This window comes from Cynocephalus volans, chromosome 8 (genome assembly GCF_027409185.1).
Source record: "Cynocephalus volans isolate mCynVol1 chromosome 8, mCynVol1.pri, whole genome shotgun sequence".
Lineage (NCBI taxonomy): Eukaryota > Metazoa > Chordata > Mammalia > Dermoptera > Cynocephalidae > Cynocephalus > Cynocephalus volans.
Genome location: NC_084467.1, coordinates 117,240,334 through 117,258,922, shown reverse-complemented (window position 1 = coordinate 117,258,922; position 18,589 = coordinate 117,240,334).

Here is an 18,589-nt window from a genome sequence, read left to right as displayed (position 1 = left end):
ACAAAGCCTATTTCCTAATAAAGTGTTAAATATTTTATGTTATTTATTAAATCCTGAACTGACAGTGAAAAACAGAATAGTCATGTGGGTTCTCAAAGTACAGTTTCTCCTGAATGCATATCACTTTCACACCACTGTAAAGATGAAAACTTGTAAGAGTTAAACCATTGTGAGATGGAGACTGTCTGTATTGGAACCCGCTAACTAGATTGGCTAGAAGGAAATGCAGGCCAGAGAAGCCACTAGAAAGAGTGTGCACAGCCCTGAAACTCTATCCAAACTCACCCGGTTAAACTGGCAATGGCCTATTATGTGTAAAAAGCCCAGTGTAAAGGGATACACCTAAAGAGTGAATTATTTCAAGCCAGGAACAGATCACTATGTGAAGCACACTCCTGGGAGGTAATAGGCTAGCTCCAACTCTGTTCTGAAGGGCTTCCATTTGGTAAATCGAGGTAGAAAACACTGCCTTCTCTCACAGTCCAAATTCAAGGTGGCTAATGTCTGGAATAAGGCAGTGAGAGAGACACCGTTTTTTTTTCCTTGAGGGGAGTCTGCTGTGTAAACCCAGAACATTGCATAGTCCAGAGCCAACTCTTTTTTCAGTCTTGTTTCCCTTCTATGGCCCCCAAATATTTCAATTCCTGAGTTACTCTTCTACTGTGTGGAGGGTGGTTTCTTCTATTTTCCTGCCTTTACTCAATAAAGGCTCTGAAACTTTTTATGGGATAGAAATACTAGTAACTATAAGACAACAGTGACAAAAAACACAAAATATTTAAGTTTATAGAAATCTCTGGCTTTAACCCCTGTGTGAATGGAGGAATGCCTGATTTTCTTTGCTCATTCCATTTGTCTCCATTTGCTCATCTATAAAATCATGAGAATAATAATATCTACTCCATAGTGTTGCTATGGAGAGCATATGAATTACTGTATGTAAATTGCCAAGTGCAGTTCTTGATACATAACAGTCAAACAACACATTAAATTTTTGCTTGCCTCCCTTAATCTTTCTTCCCCATCCCCACTCTCCATAACACTGGGTTCTACTTGTATATTAGGGCCACTCAAACACACACACACACAGACACACACACACACACACACACACACACTCACACACACACACACACTCTCTCTCTCTCTTTTTCTTTTTCTCTTTTTCATGATCATAGATAGTTATTGTCATTAATTTCTCTAATCAGTATTGATTGCAAAGTCCGATCTTCATTTTCCACACCCACCTCCCTTCCTGCTCTAGATTCTGAAATGTGCAGGGATGGCTTGGGGGTGGTCTGTGATTAAACCCCTCTGTGATCAAACCCCAGCTCCACTTCTTTCATGTGTTACCTTGGAAATGTCTTTCGTCTCTTCGGGCTTCAGTTTCTTCACTTGTCAGTTGCAGAGAGTACTAATATCTACCTCAGAGGACTGATGAGAGGATTCCATGGAAATATGGCTGTATAAGGCAGATAGGCTTTGAGATCTCCACCTGAAATTTTCCAAGGCTAGAGCTCCTGGGTGAAAATAATATTCTTCTAAAATATTACTTTTATATAAAAATATTATTTTTAATATTCTTAGAGAAAATAATATTTTCTGGGTGACTTTCTCAGTATTTATGCTTTTTGATCCCTAATTGTTAGGGCACCACTGTATATTCAGTTTTTCCACTTGACAATATTCCTGGGAGATAAAAGAAACAGAAAAAGTGGTGTCCCATGAGAAAAGGGGCGTAAGGCCATATTCAGTGACAGAACGAGAATGCCTGCTTCACTGAGTTGTGGAATGTCACTTACACCTCAGTGGGCAGAACTGAGGCTCATTCAGAATTCAACAGAGAGAAGCTGGAAACCATGATTTCCAGGACTCCTGTCGTGCTGCGGCAGACACAGCACTCAGAATCTTCCGAAGGAGAGGACGGGAAGAAAAACAGAAATCACAAGGGTCTTTCATTTAATTCGTCTCCTGGATTGGTCACATCTGGGAGTAACAGACATAGAGAAAGTGGCGCCGTGCTCTCCTGTGTCTCTCCATAGCTCTGTCCCTTTAAGTCTGGATTGCAGGCTGTCAGAGAGGACCGTTCTCCTATGCCCCAGGACTCCGGGGCCTGTCTCCCCAAGGCCACAGTGAGTGTCCCCAAGGCAGTAATAGCAAGATTCAAACACCATGATGCCTGGGGATCTCATTAGAAAAGTGGCTCATCAACCCAATCACATAGATAGTACTTAGACAATTAGGGGTTTTCCACAGGAACAAAGCCTTCACATCAGGACATGGCCTTGCCCTGCTTAGTGGGTGAAGAAGGCCTCAAAATCATCTGACAGAGAGGGCCCCAGAACCCAATCACATTTAAGGATGCATCTTCATTAGGCAAGACTCACACCCCAGGGTCTCTCTGCCCTAAGAGCTGAAGGATCCATCTCTGAGGTCCCTTCTAGGGACCTGTGACTCATTTATTTATTGATTCCTTCAACAAATACTCATTGAACTCATGTCTCTCACCTGCCAGTACATGGAATATAGCAGAAACTGGGGATGTAGCATGCCAGTTCTGGTGGCTTTGCACTATCTGTGCATCACTGTGTATTACCTTCTCCTTGAGGAAGAGCAGAAGGAAGGCTTTCAATGGGGTTGTTCCTATAGCCCCCTCTTCCTCTCTCCCAGCATTTAGTCAGTCAGCAGACTCAGCCTTGTTTCCCTTTCATAATGTGAGCTCGACATAGGCCTTCCCAAAGGTTGGAGGATAATCAGGTATCAAGGTTCCCTTGGGATTTTGGCTCTCCAGTAATTCCTCATTCTGGTGCCCAATTTATGACCTTCTCTTAGAGATTCAAAACACAGGAAAGATTCCCTATGTAAGTACCAGGATACTGAGAAGTGAATACTTGAAAGCAAGACGGTTTATTGTGCTGTTTTGACAAGTCCAGGAAACTGGGAGAGACTGGACAAGCATGGAATAGTTGTCAGGCATTCAGTTCAATTCCACATAATCTCTTTCAAGGCCCTCAAACATTTACCCAGGAGAAACTGGAATACTTGAGCTCATAAGCCGTTAAGATCCAGAGTCCCACAGCTGAGAGATCAATATATAGTATATTTATCACTTCTTCAGAATGGCCAATGCAAACCTTATTCAAAATGTTTGAAATCCTTTAGGGAGCAGCTGAAGGAAAGTAGCACGTCTTATCAAGACCTTGAAATAATCAATTGATCTTGGACCTTATTTGACAATGTCCCTTCTTCACAGTTTCTTTGGTAGCTCTATTTAAATCTATAGCTTATCGAAATTAGAAATAGAATAGAGTTGAAACCTGTGAGAAAGGAAAGAAAACCCAGATACTGAAATTATGAACTAAAAATTGGCTGATTTTTAAAAAATGATTTCTATTTATGTTTATTTGGAATAAGATCAGTTTAGGCTGAAAAACGCTGATAAAATCTGGAGCGAATGGAGTTTTCTTTGAAAAGGGACAAAATATATTAATGATTACATCATCTGCATATTTTGGCAGTTTTGTCTTTTCCATTATGATTTTTATATCTCATTTATTTCTCTTATTGCATTTGGTTATGAAATATAAAATTAAATACTAGAAGTTATAGATGCATTTTTCTCTTTTGCCATATTTTAATTTAAATGTTTCTCATGTATCATTCACCTTTAAAAGTTATGCTTGCTATATGTCTCTGGCAGAGATACCCTTTATCAGAATAAGGAAGTTCTCTTCTATTACTGGTTTGTTTGCAAGTTTATCATGAACAGGCTGTTAAATTTTCAGGTGGTTCCATTTCTACATCCATTTATGTAATTATATGCTTTAATTCTGTAATTGGTTAGGGGTGAAGTACATTAATAGATTTTTCTAATGTTGGCTCATTCCTATGTTTTTATTTATTTTTTATTTTTTATTTTTTTTAAATTTTATTTTGTCGATATACATTGTGGCTGATTATTGCTCCCCATCACCAAAACCTCACTCCCTCCCCCCCCTCCCCCAACAATGTCCTTTCTCTTTGCTTGTCGTATCAACTTCAAGTAATTGTGGTTGTTATATCTTCTTCCCCCCCCCCCGGTTTTTTTCTTTTGTGTGTGTGTGTGTGTGTGTGTGTGTGTGAATTTTATATTAATTTTTAGCTCCCACCAATAAGTGAGAACATGTGGTATTTGTCTTTCTGTGCCTGACTTGTTTCACTTAATATAATTCTCTCAAAGTCCATCTATGTTGTTGCAAATGGCAGTATTTCATTCGTTTTTATAGCTGAGTAGTATTCCATTGTGTAGATGTACCACATTTTCCGTATCCACTCATCTGATGATGGGCATTTGGGCTGGTTCCAACTCTTGGCTATTGTAAAGAGTGCTGCAATGAACATTGGGGAACAGGTATACCTTCGACCTGATGATTTCCATTCCTCTGAGTATATTCCCAACAGTGGGATAGCTGGGTCGTATGGTAGATCTATCTGCAATTGTTTGAGGAACCTCCATACCATTTTCCATAGAGGCTGCACCATTTTGCAGTTACACCAACAATGTATGAGAGTTCCTTTTTCTCCGCAACCTCGCCAGCATTTATCGTTCAGGGTCTTTTGGATTTTAGCCATCCTCACTGGGGTCAGATGGTATCTCAGTGTAGTTTTGATTTGCATTTCCCGGATGCTGAGTGATGTTGAACATTTTTTCATATGTCTGTTGGCCATTTGTATATCTTCCTTAGAGAAATGCCTATTTAGCTCTTTTGCCCATTTTTTAATTGGGTTGCTTGTTTTCTTCTTGTAAAGTTGTTTGAGTTCCTTATATATTCTGGATATTAATCCTTTGTCAGATGTATAGTTTGCAAATATTTTCTCCCACTCTGTTGGTTGTCTTTTAACTCTGTTAATTGTTTCTTTTGCTGTGCAGAAGCTTTTTAGTTTGATATAATCCCATTTGTTTATTTTTCCTTTGGTTGCCTGTGCTTTTGGGGTCATATTCATGAAGTCTGTGTCCAGTCCTATTTCCTGAAGTGTTTCTCCTATGTTTTCTTTAAGAAGTTTTATTGTTTCAGGTGTATATTTAAATCCTTAATCCATTTTGAGTTGATTTTAGTATACGGTGAGAGGTATGGTTCTAGTTTCATTCTCCTGCATATGGATATCCAGTTATCCCAGCACCATTTGCTAAAGAGGCAGTCCCTTCCCCAGTGAATAGGGTTGGTGCCTTTGTCAAAGATCAGATGGCAGTAAGAGTGTGGGTTGATTTCTGGATTCTCTATTCTATTCCATTGGTCAGTGTGTCTGTTTTTATGCCAGTACCATACTGTTTTGGTTATTATAGCTTTGTAGTATAGCTTAAAGTCAGGTAGTGTTGTGTTATGCCTCCAGCTTTATTTTTTTTTCTCAGCATTGCTTTGGCTATGCGTGGTCTTTTATTGTTCCATATAAATATCTGGATAGATTTTTCCATTTCTGAGAAAAATGTCTTTGGAATTTTGATGGGGATTGCTTTGAATTTGTATATCACTTTGGGTAGTATGGACATTTTCACTATGTTGATTCCTCCAATCCAAGAGCATGGGATATCTTTCCATCTTCTTGTATCCTCTCTAATTTCTCTCAGCAGTGGTTTGTAGTTCTCATTATAGAGATTTTTCACCTCCTTGGTTAACTCAATTCCTAAGTATTTTATTTTTTTGATGGCTATTGTAAATGGGCAGGCTTTCTTGATTTCTCATTCTGCAAGTTCACTATTGGAGAAAAGAAATGCTACTGATTTTTGTGTGTTGATTTTTTATCCTGCTACTGTGCTGAAATCATTTATCAATTCCAAGAGTTTTTTTGTAGAGGTTTTAGGCTGTTCGATATACAGGATCATGTCATCTGCAAAGAGGGACAGTTTGACTTCATCTTTTCCAATCTGGATGCTCTTTATTTACTTCTCTTCTCTGATTGCTCTGGCTAGTACTTCCAACACTATGTTGAATAGGAGTGGTGAGACTGGGCATCCTTGTCCAGTTCCTGTTCTTAAAGGAAAAGCTTTCAGATTTTCCTCATTCAGGATGATATTGGCAGTGGGTTTGTCATATATGGCTTTAATTATGTTGAGATACTTTCCCTCTATAGCTAACTTATAGAGGGTCTTTGTCATGAATTAGTGCTGAACTTTATCATATGATTTCTCAGCATCTATAGGGATGATCATATGGTCCATGTGTTTGAGTTTATTGATATGGTGTATCACTTTTATTGATTTGCATATGTTGAACCAACCTTGCATCCCTGGGATGAATCCCACTTGATCGTGGTGAATAATTTTAGGTATGTGTTGCTGTATTATGTTTGCTAGTATTTTACTGAGGATTTTTGCATCTATATTCATCAAGGATATCGGCCTGTAGTTTTCTTTTTTGGTTATATCTTTACCTGGTTTTGGTATCAGGATGATGTTTGCTTCATAGAATGAGATTGGGAGATGTGCGTCCGTTTCAATCTTTTGGAATAGTTTGTAAAGAATCGGTGTCAATTCCTCTTTGAATGTTTGGTAAAATTCTGCTGTGAATCCATCTGGTCCTGGACTTTTCTTTGTTGGGAGCCTTCTGATAACAGCTTCAATCTTCTTTATTTTTATTGGTCTGTTCAAATTTTCTACGTCTTCATGGTTCAGTTTTGGGAGGTTATGTGTGTCCAGATATTTATCCATTTCCTCCAGATTTTCAAATTTGTTGGCGTATAGTTGTTTATAGTAGTCTCGAATGATTCCTTGTATTTCAGATGAATCAGTTGCAATATCGCCTTTTTCATTTCTAATTTTTGTTATTTGAGTCTTCTCTCTTCTTTTTTTGTTAGCCATGCTAATGGTTTGTCAATTTTATTTATCTTCTCAAAAAACCAACTTTTTGATTCATTGATGTTTTGAATTGTTTTTTGGTTTTCAATTTCATTCAGTTCTGCTCTGATCTTAATGATTTCTTTCCGTCTGCTAACTTTAGGTTTGGATTGTTCCTGTTTTTCTAGTTCTTTAAAGTGAAGTGTTAGGTTGTTCACTTGCCATCTTTCCATTCTTCTGAAGTGAGCATTTAATGCAATAAATTACCCCCTCAATACTGCTTTTGCAGTATCCCACAGGTTTTGGTATGATTCATCATTGTTTTCATTAGTCTCAATAAATTTTTTGATTTCCTGCTTGATTTCTTCTTCGACCCATATGTCACTAAGTAGAATGCTGTTTAATTTCCATGTGTTTGTATAGTTTCCAGAGTTTCGTTTGTTATTAATTTCTAGTTTTAATCCATTATGGTCTGAGAAGATACATGGGATAAATCCAATTTTTTTGAATTTATTGAGACTTGATTTGTGACCTAATATGTGATCTATCCTGGAGAATGATCCATGTGCTGATGAGAAGAATGAATATTCTGAGGTTGTTGGATGGAATGTTATGTAGATATCTGCCAATTCCAATTGGTCTAGAGTCTTGTTTAGATCTTGTGTTTCTCTACTGCTTCTTTGCCTAGATGATCTGTCTAATATTGACAGTGGGGTGTTCAGGTCCCCTGCTATTATGGTATAAGTGTCTATTTCCTTCTTTAGGTCTAATTGAGTTTGTTTTATAAATCTGGCTGCTCCAACATTGGTTGCGTACATATTTGTGATTTTTATGTCTTCTTGATGGATCAGTCCTTTTATCATTAAGTAGTGTCCCTCATTGTCTCTTTTTATGGTTTTTAGTTTAAAGTCTATTTTGTCAGATATAAGAATAGCTACTCCAGCTCGTTTTTCATTTCTGTTTGCATGGTAAATCTTTTTCCATCCTTTCACTCTTAGTCTGTGTAAATCTTTATGGCTGAGGTGGGTCTCTTGTAGGCAGCATATAGTTGGGTCCTGCTTTTTGATCCAGTCAGCCAGTCTGTGTCTTTTGATTGTGGAATTTAAGCCTTTTACATTAAGAGTTGTTATTGAAAGGTGTTGATTTATTCCTAGCATTTTATTGGTTGTTTGGTTGTCTTAGGTGTCTTTTGTTCCTTGCTTTCTGATTTACTGTTTGGTTTCTGTGTTTCTTGGTTCCTTAGGTTGTAGATAGTGTTTTTGTTTGCTTGTTTTCTCTTCATGGATGCCATTTTTATGATACTAGTGGGTTTTGATTTTTATTGGGTTTTTATGGCAGTCGTAGCCATTTTTCAGGAACCAAACCTAGTACTCCCTTGAGGATTTCTTGTAAGGGTGGTCGTGTGGTAGTGAACTCCCACAGTTTTTGTTTGTCTGAGAAATATACTATTTGCCCTTCATTTCGGAAGGATAGCCTTGCAGGGTAGAGTATTCTTGGCTGGCAATGTTTGTCTTTTAGTATTTTGAATATATCATCCCATTCCTTTCTAGCTTTTAGGGTTTGTGATGAAAAGTCTGATGTTAGCCTGATTGGGGCTCCCTTATAGGTGATTTGATGCTTCTCTCTTGCAGCTTTTAAGATTCTCTCTTTGTCTTTGAGTTTTGCCAATTTGACTATAACATGTCTTGGAAAAGGCCTTTTTGGGTTGAATAAGTTTGGAGATCATTGAGCTTCCCAGATCTGAAGATCTGTGATTTTTTGTATACCTGGGAAATTTTCTGCCACTATTTTGTTGAATATGTTTTCAATGGAATCTCCATTTTTCTCCTCTTCTGGGATACCCATGACTCGGATATTTGAGCGCTTATGGTTTTCTGATATCTCTCTCAGATTTTCTTCAATGTCTTTGATTCTTTTTTCTTTCTTTTTGTCTACTTGTGTTATTTCATACAGCCCATCTTCAAGTTCAGAGGTTCTCTCTTCAACTTCGACAAGCCTGCTGGTTAAACTCTCCGTTGTGTTTTTTATTTCACTGAATAACTTCTACAGTTCAGCAAGTTCTGCTACATTTTTTTTCAGGACATTGATTTCCTTGTACATTTCTTCTTTCAGGTCCTGTATACTTTTCATCATGATGTCTAGCTGAATTTTCTTGTATCTCATTCAGTTTCCTTAGAATTATCACTTGAAATTCCTTGTTAGTCATTTCAAGGGCTTCTTGTTCTATAGGATCTAGAGTTTGAGATTATTAACTTTTGGTGCTGTACTTTCTTGATTTTTTGTATTTCTGGTATCTTTTTTTTGATGTTTATTCATTGTGGCAGGGGTTTCACAGTCCACTGGTTTGAGACTAATGACTAACTAAGATGTTGCTGTGGTTGCCAATTTCGTATGGCTACTTCCGTGACTGCTCAGTTGACCTCTAGTGCCTTGTGTGTATGGTTGCCTTGGATCTTGGGCCTCTCCTGGGAGCCACCTTTCTGGTCAGCTTGGACTCTGCTGGGCTGGTGGGTCACGTACCGCAGGGTGTGTGATCTCTGTTGAGCTTTCACTTCCCGTGCAGGACTTCTCCCTGTTCCTTGCGCTCTGGCCCGGGCTGTTGGATCGTGCAGTGGTGACCCCGCAGGGCGTGTGCTTTCTGTCGAGTCTCCGCCTCCCTGGCCGCACATCTCCCCACTCTGTGCACAGTGTGCTGGGCTGGGACGTGTCTTCTGCAACCCTTTTCTATCAGCTGGGCCTTCAAGACCCAGTTCAGCACTGCCTCGCCCAGGAAGTCTACCTGGTTTCTGGTAGGTACAGATGACCGGTCGCTCTGGGTGCCTTTGTTGCACTGTGTAGATCTTTCTCCGGACTTGTTCACCTTTGTATCCCCCCGGCATGGACCAAATCTAGCACCCACGTGCAGCCAGCTCTCCAGCAGGTTCAAGTGGACCTGGGAACTCTCCTACCACACTATTCCCAACCAGAAATTGGTTAGGCTTTTTTCTGAACTGGTGGCCGCAGAGATGGTATCTGCCTCCCAGTAACAGGAAGTTTACCGTGGCTGCAGTCCAGGGTGTGGTGGAGTGACAGTCGGCCCCGCCCGTACTTCCTTGCCCTCCCAACACTGGTCGGGGCCACCCCACGCCACCAGCCCCACCAGAGAACCGCGGAGGAAGTGGGAGGGGAGGCCGGATCGCAGGCCCCGGGAAGCCCCACGCCGGGGCAAGCAAGTGGGAAGGCTCAGTGAGGGGCCGAGCCGGGCGGAGCTGCCAGCACCTCGGAAAATGGAGGCAGCCCCGGGGCGGTGAGTGAACCGGTGATGCAGGCGGAAGCCGGGTGGGCGTCAGCCCCCCGAGCAGGGCTAAGCCAAGGGTCACTCACAGGGCTGTGCCAGGTCGGGCACTCACTCTCTGCCTCTGGTTTGTCGCCTTCCCCGTTCCAGGCCGCTGCCGCCTCGGCTGTTCAGTCTGTCCCGCGGTGCGGCTCCGGCGCTCCCAGGAATCTTCTTTTATGCCGGCCTGAAACCTCGAATCCTGAATAGGGCAGCAGGCTGCCTTCAGCATGACCCTGGCCTCCGGGATCCTGTCTGCATCCACATCAGCCCTGGTGCCAAGTGCCCTGTTTAGAGACTCGCTTTTGCAGCTAAGAAACAGTTCTTTTCCTGCTCCACACTTCAAAGCTGTTGCCTGTAAATGAGGCAGCCTCTCCTGCCGGGGCCAAAGTGGCGGTCAGCCCCCACGACCAGCCAGCAGCAATGGTCCTCCCTTAAGAGATGGCGAGAGGAAGATCCACAAGTTTCCCGGCTGCCTGAGGCCCAGTGGCTGCCTTTTCCACCTCAGCTACTCCGCACCAACCGCCGCAGCCACCGCCATCTTCATACCGCCTCATTCCTATGTTTTTAAAGCAAACCCTATTTGGTCTTTTTATATAGTGTTGCATTCAATTTACTATTTTTTCCTTTGTTCATTATTGGCTGATAATTACCTTTCCTAGTTTGTCTATTTTTGGTACCAAAGGTTTGCAATTAACAACCTCTATAAATGCTGGGGAAATTTTACACCTTTCTGTGTTCTGAGACTGATGCCTTTTTTTTTTTTAAGAATAGGTTTCTCAACACTCCCATTTCCATGTATATGTTTTCTTTTTAAATTTATTAATTAATTTATTATTATTATTTTTACATTCTAAGTTGTTGCAGAGCAGTTGGGGGAGAGGGGAAGATGGAAAAAGGGAGAGAGATAGGGTGGGAAGAGGAAGAAGGAGGGAGAGTGAGGTGTGGTTGAGGCCTGTGTCACCCCTCTCATTCCAACAGGGGAGTCCAGGGGCCTTCTAGTGGTGGCTTGTTGGACATTGCTGGGCTGGATGCAGACTCGGGAGGCATGGCTGATGCCCTCGATGCCCCACCATCTCAGCTTGGGAGCCCAGGGTGTTTCTGGTGATGGCTCAGTGGTCATTGCTGGGCTGGATGTTGACATTGGGGGTGTAGCTGAGGCCCTCGGCCCCCTAATACTCTGCCTTCGAAGGCTGAGGTGCTTCCAGTGGTGGCCTGGTGGTTGTAGCTGGGCTGGATGCTGATGTTGGAGGGGTGTGGCTGAGGCCCTCAGTGCCTGCCTGACCTGCCTTGGGAGCCAGGGTGTTTTCGGTCTTTCTAGGTGTTATAGGTGTTCGTTGGTGGTCTTAGACCTTTACTGGTCAATACCAGAACTTTATCTCTGTTTTTTTTTTTTTTACTTTCAGTTCTGTGTTTGATCATTCACTATTCTCACCACTTAAACTCTGCACTGGAACTAATTTGTTGTCTTTTGATTATTTCTAAAATGGGGGAACTTCCTGTGGGAACCAGCACTGGAGCCCTGTGGTTGAGCTAAATTGCTGCTTTGCTGCTGATTCTCTGGGAAAGGCTTTTTGTGCAGCTCAGGGTTTAACTGTTGACCCTGTAAGCACTTCCAAGTCTTGTGAGATATGGTACACCTGGGTTGTATGGAAACTCTGGTCTGGGCCTGAGTCTTCTCAGCAAACTGCATCCCCTGTAGTTCTATATTCCTGACCAGTCTCCCATGAGTGGGCCTGCGCTGATTGGAGGGCAGATCAGCTGTCTGTGCTCTACTCCAATGTTCCCCCAGTGGGTCAATCTCCCCTACTGCCTGTACTCCAAACACTTCCCATGGGATGGGCCATGTGCTGGTCCCTTGTGATGTCTCACTGGCCTCTGAGTGGCTCCTTTATTTCAGTTGTCTATGGCCCCTCGCTCCTATGTGGCTCCTAAGTGGTATTGCTGACCTGGTGACCACCAAGGCCCTCTTCTCCCCTGCAGTCTCCTTGCAACTTCATACAAAGGGCATAGCAGCTGCTTTTGCCAGCTCTCGCTCTATGTGTTCACCAGGGCCAGCCTTGAAGTGGTTGGGGCCCAAAATGGTCAGAACAGTCCTTTCTTTATCTCATGGTGGTTCCTCCTGCATTCATAAACTCTGTAGGTCTCTCTTCCTCTTCCCCTGAGCTCTAGTGGCCCCAGCTTGGCAGTCATTGCTTTCTAATAGTTGTAAATTGGTTGATTGTCGGAAATGGTGATGCTGGATACTGTCTATTCTGTCATCTTGATCGGAAGTCAATTCAGGATCCCATTTCCATATTTTAGGATTGTCATTTTAGTAAATTTTCTATTTCTTCCTGGTCTAATTATGGTAATTACAGACCATAAATATATATGCCCCCAGCATCGTAGCACCCGTATATATAAAACAACTATTTTTGGATCTAATGGGAGAAATAGATCCCACCACTGTAATAGTTGGGGACTTTAATGCACCACTGCCTGCATTGGATAAATCATCTAAACAAAGAACCAGCAGAGAAATATTGGATTTAAACAGCACCTCAGACCAAATGGACTTGACAGATATATACAGAACATTTCATCCAACAACAGCAGAATATACATTCTTCTCATCACATGGATCATTCTCCAGGATAGACCACATGTTAGGTGACAAATCAAGTCTCAACAAATTTAAAAAGATTGAAATCATGTCAAGTTATTTTCAGACCAAAATTGAATCAAATTAGAAATTAACAACAAACAAACTTTGGAAACTATAAAAATTCATGGAAATTAAACAACAAGCTCCTGAAAGACCAGTGGGTTAAATAAGAAATAAGTCAAGGAATAAACAAATTCCTTGAAATGAATGAAAATACAAGTAGAACTTACCAAAACCTATGGAATACTGTAAAAACAGTACTAAGATGGAAGTTTATTGCAATAAGTACTTACATCAAAAGAATAGAAAGACTTCAAATAAACAACTTAATAATAAATCTCAAAGAACAAGAAAAGCAAGAACAACCCAATCCCAAAATTAGTAGGTGGAAAGAAGTAGTTAAGATTAGACCAGAACTAAATGAAATAGAGACCAAAAGAATGATACAAAAAATAAACAAAACAAAGAAGTTAGTTTTTTGAGAGGATTAACAAAATAGACAAGCCATTGGCCAGATTAACTAAAAAAAGAAGAGATAAGACCTAAGTAACAAAAATCAGAAATCAAAAAGGAGACATTACAACTGATACCACAGAAATATGAAGAATCATTAGAGACCATTATGAAAAACTATAGGCCAACAAATTTGAAAACCTGGAGGAAATGGATAAATTTCTGGACACATACCAACTACCAAGACCAAACCAAGAAGAAATAGAAAGCTGGAACACACCAGTAACAAGCAATGAGATTGAAGTAGTTATCAGCAGTCTCCCAGCAAAGAAAAGTCCAGGACCAGACAGCTTCACCACTGGATTATCAAATATTTAAAGAGTATTTAACACCAGTTCTTCTCAAACTATTCCAAAAAATTGAAACAAAGGCCATTCTCCCCAAATCATTCTATAATGCCAGTGTCACCCTAATACCAAAACCGGACAAAGACACAACAAAAAAGAAACGTTACAGGCCAATATCCTTGATGACCATAGATGCAAAAATCCTCAGCAAGTTATTAGCTAACAGAATACAATAGCACATGAAGAAAATTATACACCATGATCAAGAGGAATTCATCCCAGGGATGCAAGGATGGTCCAACATATACAAATCAACAAATGTGATACATCACATCAAAATCAAGGACAAAAACCATATGATTATCTCAACAGATGAAGAAAAAGCATTTGAAAAAAGTCAGCATCACTTCATGATAGAGACTCTCAACAAATTAGATATAGAAGGAAAAGATCTCAACACAATAAAATCCATATATGACAAACCCACTGCCAATGGGTTTTCTCAATGGGGAAAATATGAAAGCTCGTCCTTTAAGAGCAGGAACAAGACAAGAATGCCCACTCTCACCACTCCTAATCAACACAGTATTGGAAGTGTTAGCCAGAGCAATCAGGCAAGGGAAAGAAATAAAGAGCATCCAAATTGGAAAAGACAAAGCCAAAATGTCATTGTTCATAGATGACATGATTCTATGTATAGAAAAACCCATAACCTGTACCAGAAAAGCTGCTAGAGCTAATAAACAAATTCAGTAAAGTTGTAGGATATAAAGTTAATACAGAGAAATCAGTAGCATTCTTATACACCAACAATAAACAAGAAGAAAAAGAAATCAAGAAAGCAAGCCCATTCACAATAGCTACAAAAAGAATAAAATACCTAGTAGTAAATTTAACAAGAGAGGTGAAAGATCTCTACAAGGAGAACTACAAAATTCTGCTGAACAAAATTAAAGAGGACACTAAAATATAGAAAGACATTCCTTGTTCATGGATTGGAAGAATTAGCATGGTAAACATATCCATACTACCCAAAGCTATCTACAGATTCAATGCAATTCCCATCAAAATGCCAAGGACATTCTTCACAGAAATAGAACAAACAATCTCAGCATTCACATGGAATTACAAAAGACCCCAAATAGCCAAAGCAATTGTGAGCAAAATAAATAAATAAATAAATAAATAAATAAATAAATAAATAAATAAAATCACAGGCATTACACTACCTGACTTCAAATTATATTACAAAGCTATAGTAACCAAAACTGCATGGTACAGTTATAAAAATAGACACATGGACCAATGGAACATAACAGAGGACCCATGATCAAAGGTACTTATGGTCAGGTATTTATGGCCAACTGATCTTTGACAAAGGTGCCAAGAACATACATTTGAGAAAAGACAGCCTCTTCAATAAATGGTGCTGGGAAAACTGGATATCCGTGTGTAGAAGAATGAAACTAGACTCATACCTCTCTCCATATACCAAAATCAACTCAAAATGGATGAAAGACTTTAGCGTAAAACCTGAAGCTATAAAGCTCCCAGAACAAAATGTAGGGGAAACACTCAGGATGCAGGACTGGCAAAGACACTATGAGTAAGACCCCAAAAGCACAAGCAACAATAGAAAAAATAAACAAGTGGGATTATATCAAACTGAAATGCTTCTGCATGGCAAAGGAAACAATCAACAGGGTGAAGAAACCTACTTATTGGGAGAAAATGCTTGCAAACCATACATCTGATAAAATATTAATTTCCACAATATACAAGGAACTCAACTTCACAGTATAAAAACAAATAATCCACTTTGAAAATGGGCAAAGGAACTAAATAGACATTTTTCGAAGGAAAACATACAAATGGCCAACAGATACAAGAAAAAATGTTCAACATTTCTAATCATGAGGGAGATGCAAATCAGAACCACACTGAGGTATCATTTCACTCTAGCTAGACTGGCTATTATCAAAAAGACTGAGAGTAAAGAATGCTGGCAAGGATGTGGAGAAAAGGGAAATCTTCTACACTGTGGTGAGACTATAAATTAGTACAGCCCTTATGGAAAACAGTATGGAGGTTTCTCAAACTACAGAGAGAACTGCCATAAGATTCAGCAATCCCACTTCTGGGTATATACCCAAAGGAATTGAAATCATCATGTCAAAGGGATTCCTGCACTGCCATCTTCATTGCAGATCTATTTACAATAGCCAAAATATGGAACAATGTAAATGTCCAGCAACAGATAACTGGATAAGAAAAATTCAGTACATATATATATATAATGGAATACTACTCAGCCATAAAAAGAAGGAAATTCTGCCATTTGCAACGTCATAGATTAGCTTGGAGAAAATTATATTAAGTGAAATAAGCCAGGCACAGAAAGAGAAAGACTGCATGTCCTCACTCATAAGTAGGAGTTAAGAAACAAAGAAAGAAAGAGAGACTGTGATTATACATTGAACTTTCAGAAATAAAGAACAGACCTATAGTTACTAGGTGGGAAAGGGGAAGAGGGAAAGTGGTTAAGGAGTAATTGGGTAAGGGACACAAAAAGTAATTATGATTTGTAATGATGAACATGCTAATAATATTGATTTGATTGTCATATACTGTACACAAATACTGATAGTCAATTCTGTACCCCATAAATATGGATAAATCAAACTATAAAAAATTAGAAAATAAAGCACTGCCATTTCTATATTTTAGGATTATAATTCCACTAAACTTTCTATTTCTTGCTGGTCTGATCATGATAATTGCAGTGGATTGAATGTCCCTCCAGACTCTTTGAAGCTTAGTCCCCACTAAGTGTGATGAACAAATCAGGGTAATGAACATAATTCATCATCACAAAAGTTTATCATTTCTTTGTTATGAGAGCATTTGAGCTCTCCTAGCCAATTGAGAGCATACTATAAATTATTGTTAACTTGGATGCCTAGCACTACTGTAGACCTCTAGAACTTATTTGTCCTATCTAGCTGTGGTTTTGTATACCTTAACCAATATCTCACTGTACTCCCTCTCAGCCTCTAGTAACCACAGCGCTACTCTCTACTTCTATAAGCCCAATTTCTTTTTCCTTAACTCCCACATATGAGTGAGAACACGCATTTCTCTTTCTGTGAGTGACTTGTTTTACTTAACAGAACATCTTCCCGGTTCATCTGACTTTCTGACAGGATTTAATTTTTTTTCTTATGGCTGAGTATTACTCCATTGGGTGTATACCACTTTTTCATTCATTCATCTGTCAGTGGACACCTAGTTCGATTCCATATCTTGGCTATTGTGAATAGTGCTGCAATAAACATGCGGGGGCAGATATCTCTTCAGTATGCTAATTTCCTTCCCTTTGGATAAATACCCAGCAGTGTGATTGCTGGATCATATGGTAGTTCTTTTTTTAGTTTTTCTGAGGGATCTCCATAGTGTTTTCCATAGTGGCTGTACTAATTTACATTTCGACGAACAGTTTATAAAACTTCTCTTTTCTTTGCATCCAAACCAGCATTTGGTATTTTTTTGTCTTTTTGATGCTAGCCATTCTAAGTGGGGTGAGATGATGTATCACCGTGATTTTTATTTGCATTTCCCTGATGATTAGTGAGGTTGAGCCTTTTTTCATATACCTGTTTGCCATTTATATGTTTTCATTTGAGAAATGTCTATTCAGCTCTTATTTTGCCCAGTTTTTAATCTGGTTATTTTTTTGCTGTTAAGTTCCTTGTATATTCTGCATATTAACCTCTTGTTAAATGAATAGTTCGCAAATATTTTTTCCCATTCTGATGGTTGCTTTTTCAACCTAATGATTGTTTCTTTTGCTGTGCAGAAGCTTTTTAGTTTGATGTAATCACATCTGTCTATATTTGTTTTGCTGCCTGTGCTTTAGAAGTCTTCTTCATATAATTTTTGCCCAGGCCAATGTCTTGGAGTGTTTCCCCTATTTTTTTCTAGTAGTTTTATAGTTTCAGATCTTACATTTTGATCTTTAATCCATTTTTGGTTGATTTTGGTATATATAAGAAATAGTGGTCCAGTTTCTTTCTTCTGCATATGGATATTCAGCTTTCCCAGTGCTATTTACCAAAGAGGCTGTTCTTTCCCCAATGTATGTTCTTGGACCCTTGTCAAAAAATCAGTTGGCTGTACATACCTGGGTTGATTCCTGGGTCCTCTGTTCGGTTCTGTTGGTCCATGTGTCTGATTTTATGCCAGTAACATGTTTTAATGACCATAGCTTTGTAACATATTTTGAAGTCAGGTAGTGGTGCTTTTTGCTCAAGATTGTTTATTGTGTCTTTCTGATTTTTCCTGATCATGATTGGTAAAGGTATAATTTCTAAATTAATTCTTCAAAGATCTAAACTTTTTAAAAATAACGTTTCTATTGTTTTAGGTTTCTTTTGTATTTCAACTAATTTATATTATTATTGGCTTCTACTTTCTTTGGACTTATTTTGTTATTCTTTCTCAAGTTTCTTGAATTAAAATCTTCATTTATTACTTTCTAGGAAATACATGAAGCTATAAACTCCTTTCTGAGAACTGCTTCAGAGGTAACTTTAGTTTTAATATGTAGTGATTTTGTTAGGTTGTAGTATTACACATTGTGATATTTCATTTTTATTTCTTTAACTCACAAACTATTTAGATGTTTATATAATACAGTAATCAGGAACTCAGACCCTGGAGTCAGAGTTCCTGAGTTTGTGTCTCACTCTACCACTTACTAGCTAAATAACCTTGGACAAATTGCTCAATCCTCTGTGCCTCGACTTCCTTATTTATAAAATATGAGAAATAATAGTTCCTGCCTTAAACAATTATTGTAAAAATAGACTGAATAAATATTTAAAAGTGCTTAGAATAATGGCTAACATATAATATTCCGTCTATGAGGAAGTATAATGGAGGAGAGTTTGGCTACTTTCTTATTTTGTTTGATTTCCTATTTTATTTAATTGTGGTCCATAAAAATATTTACATAATAT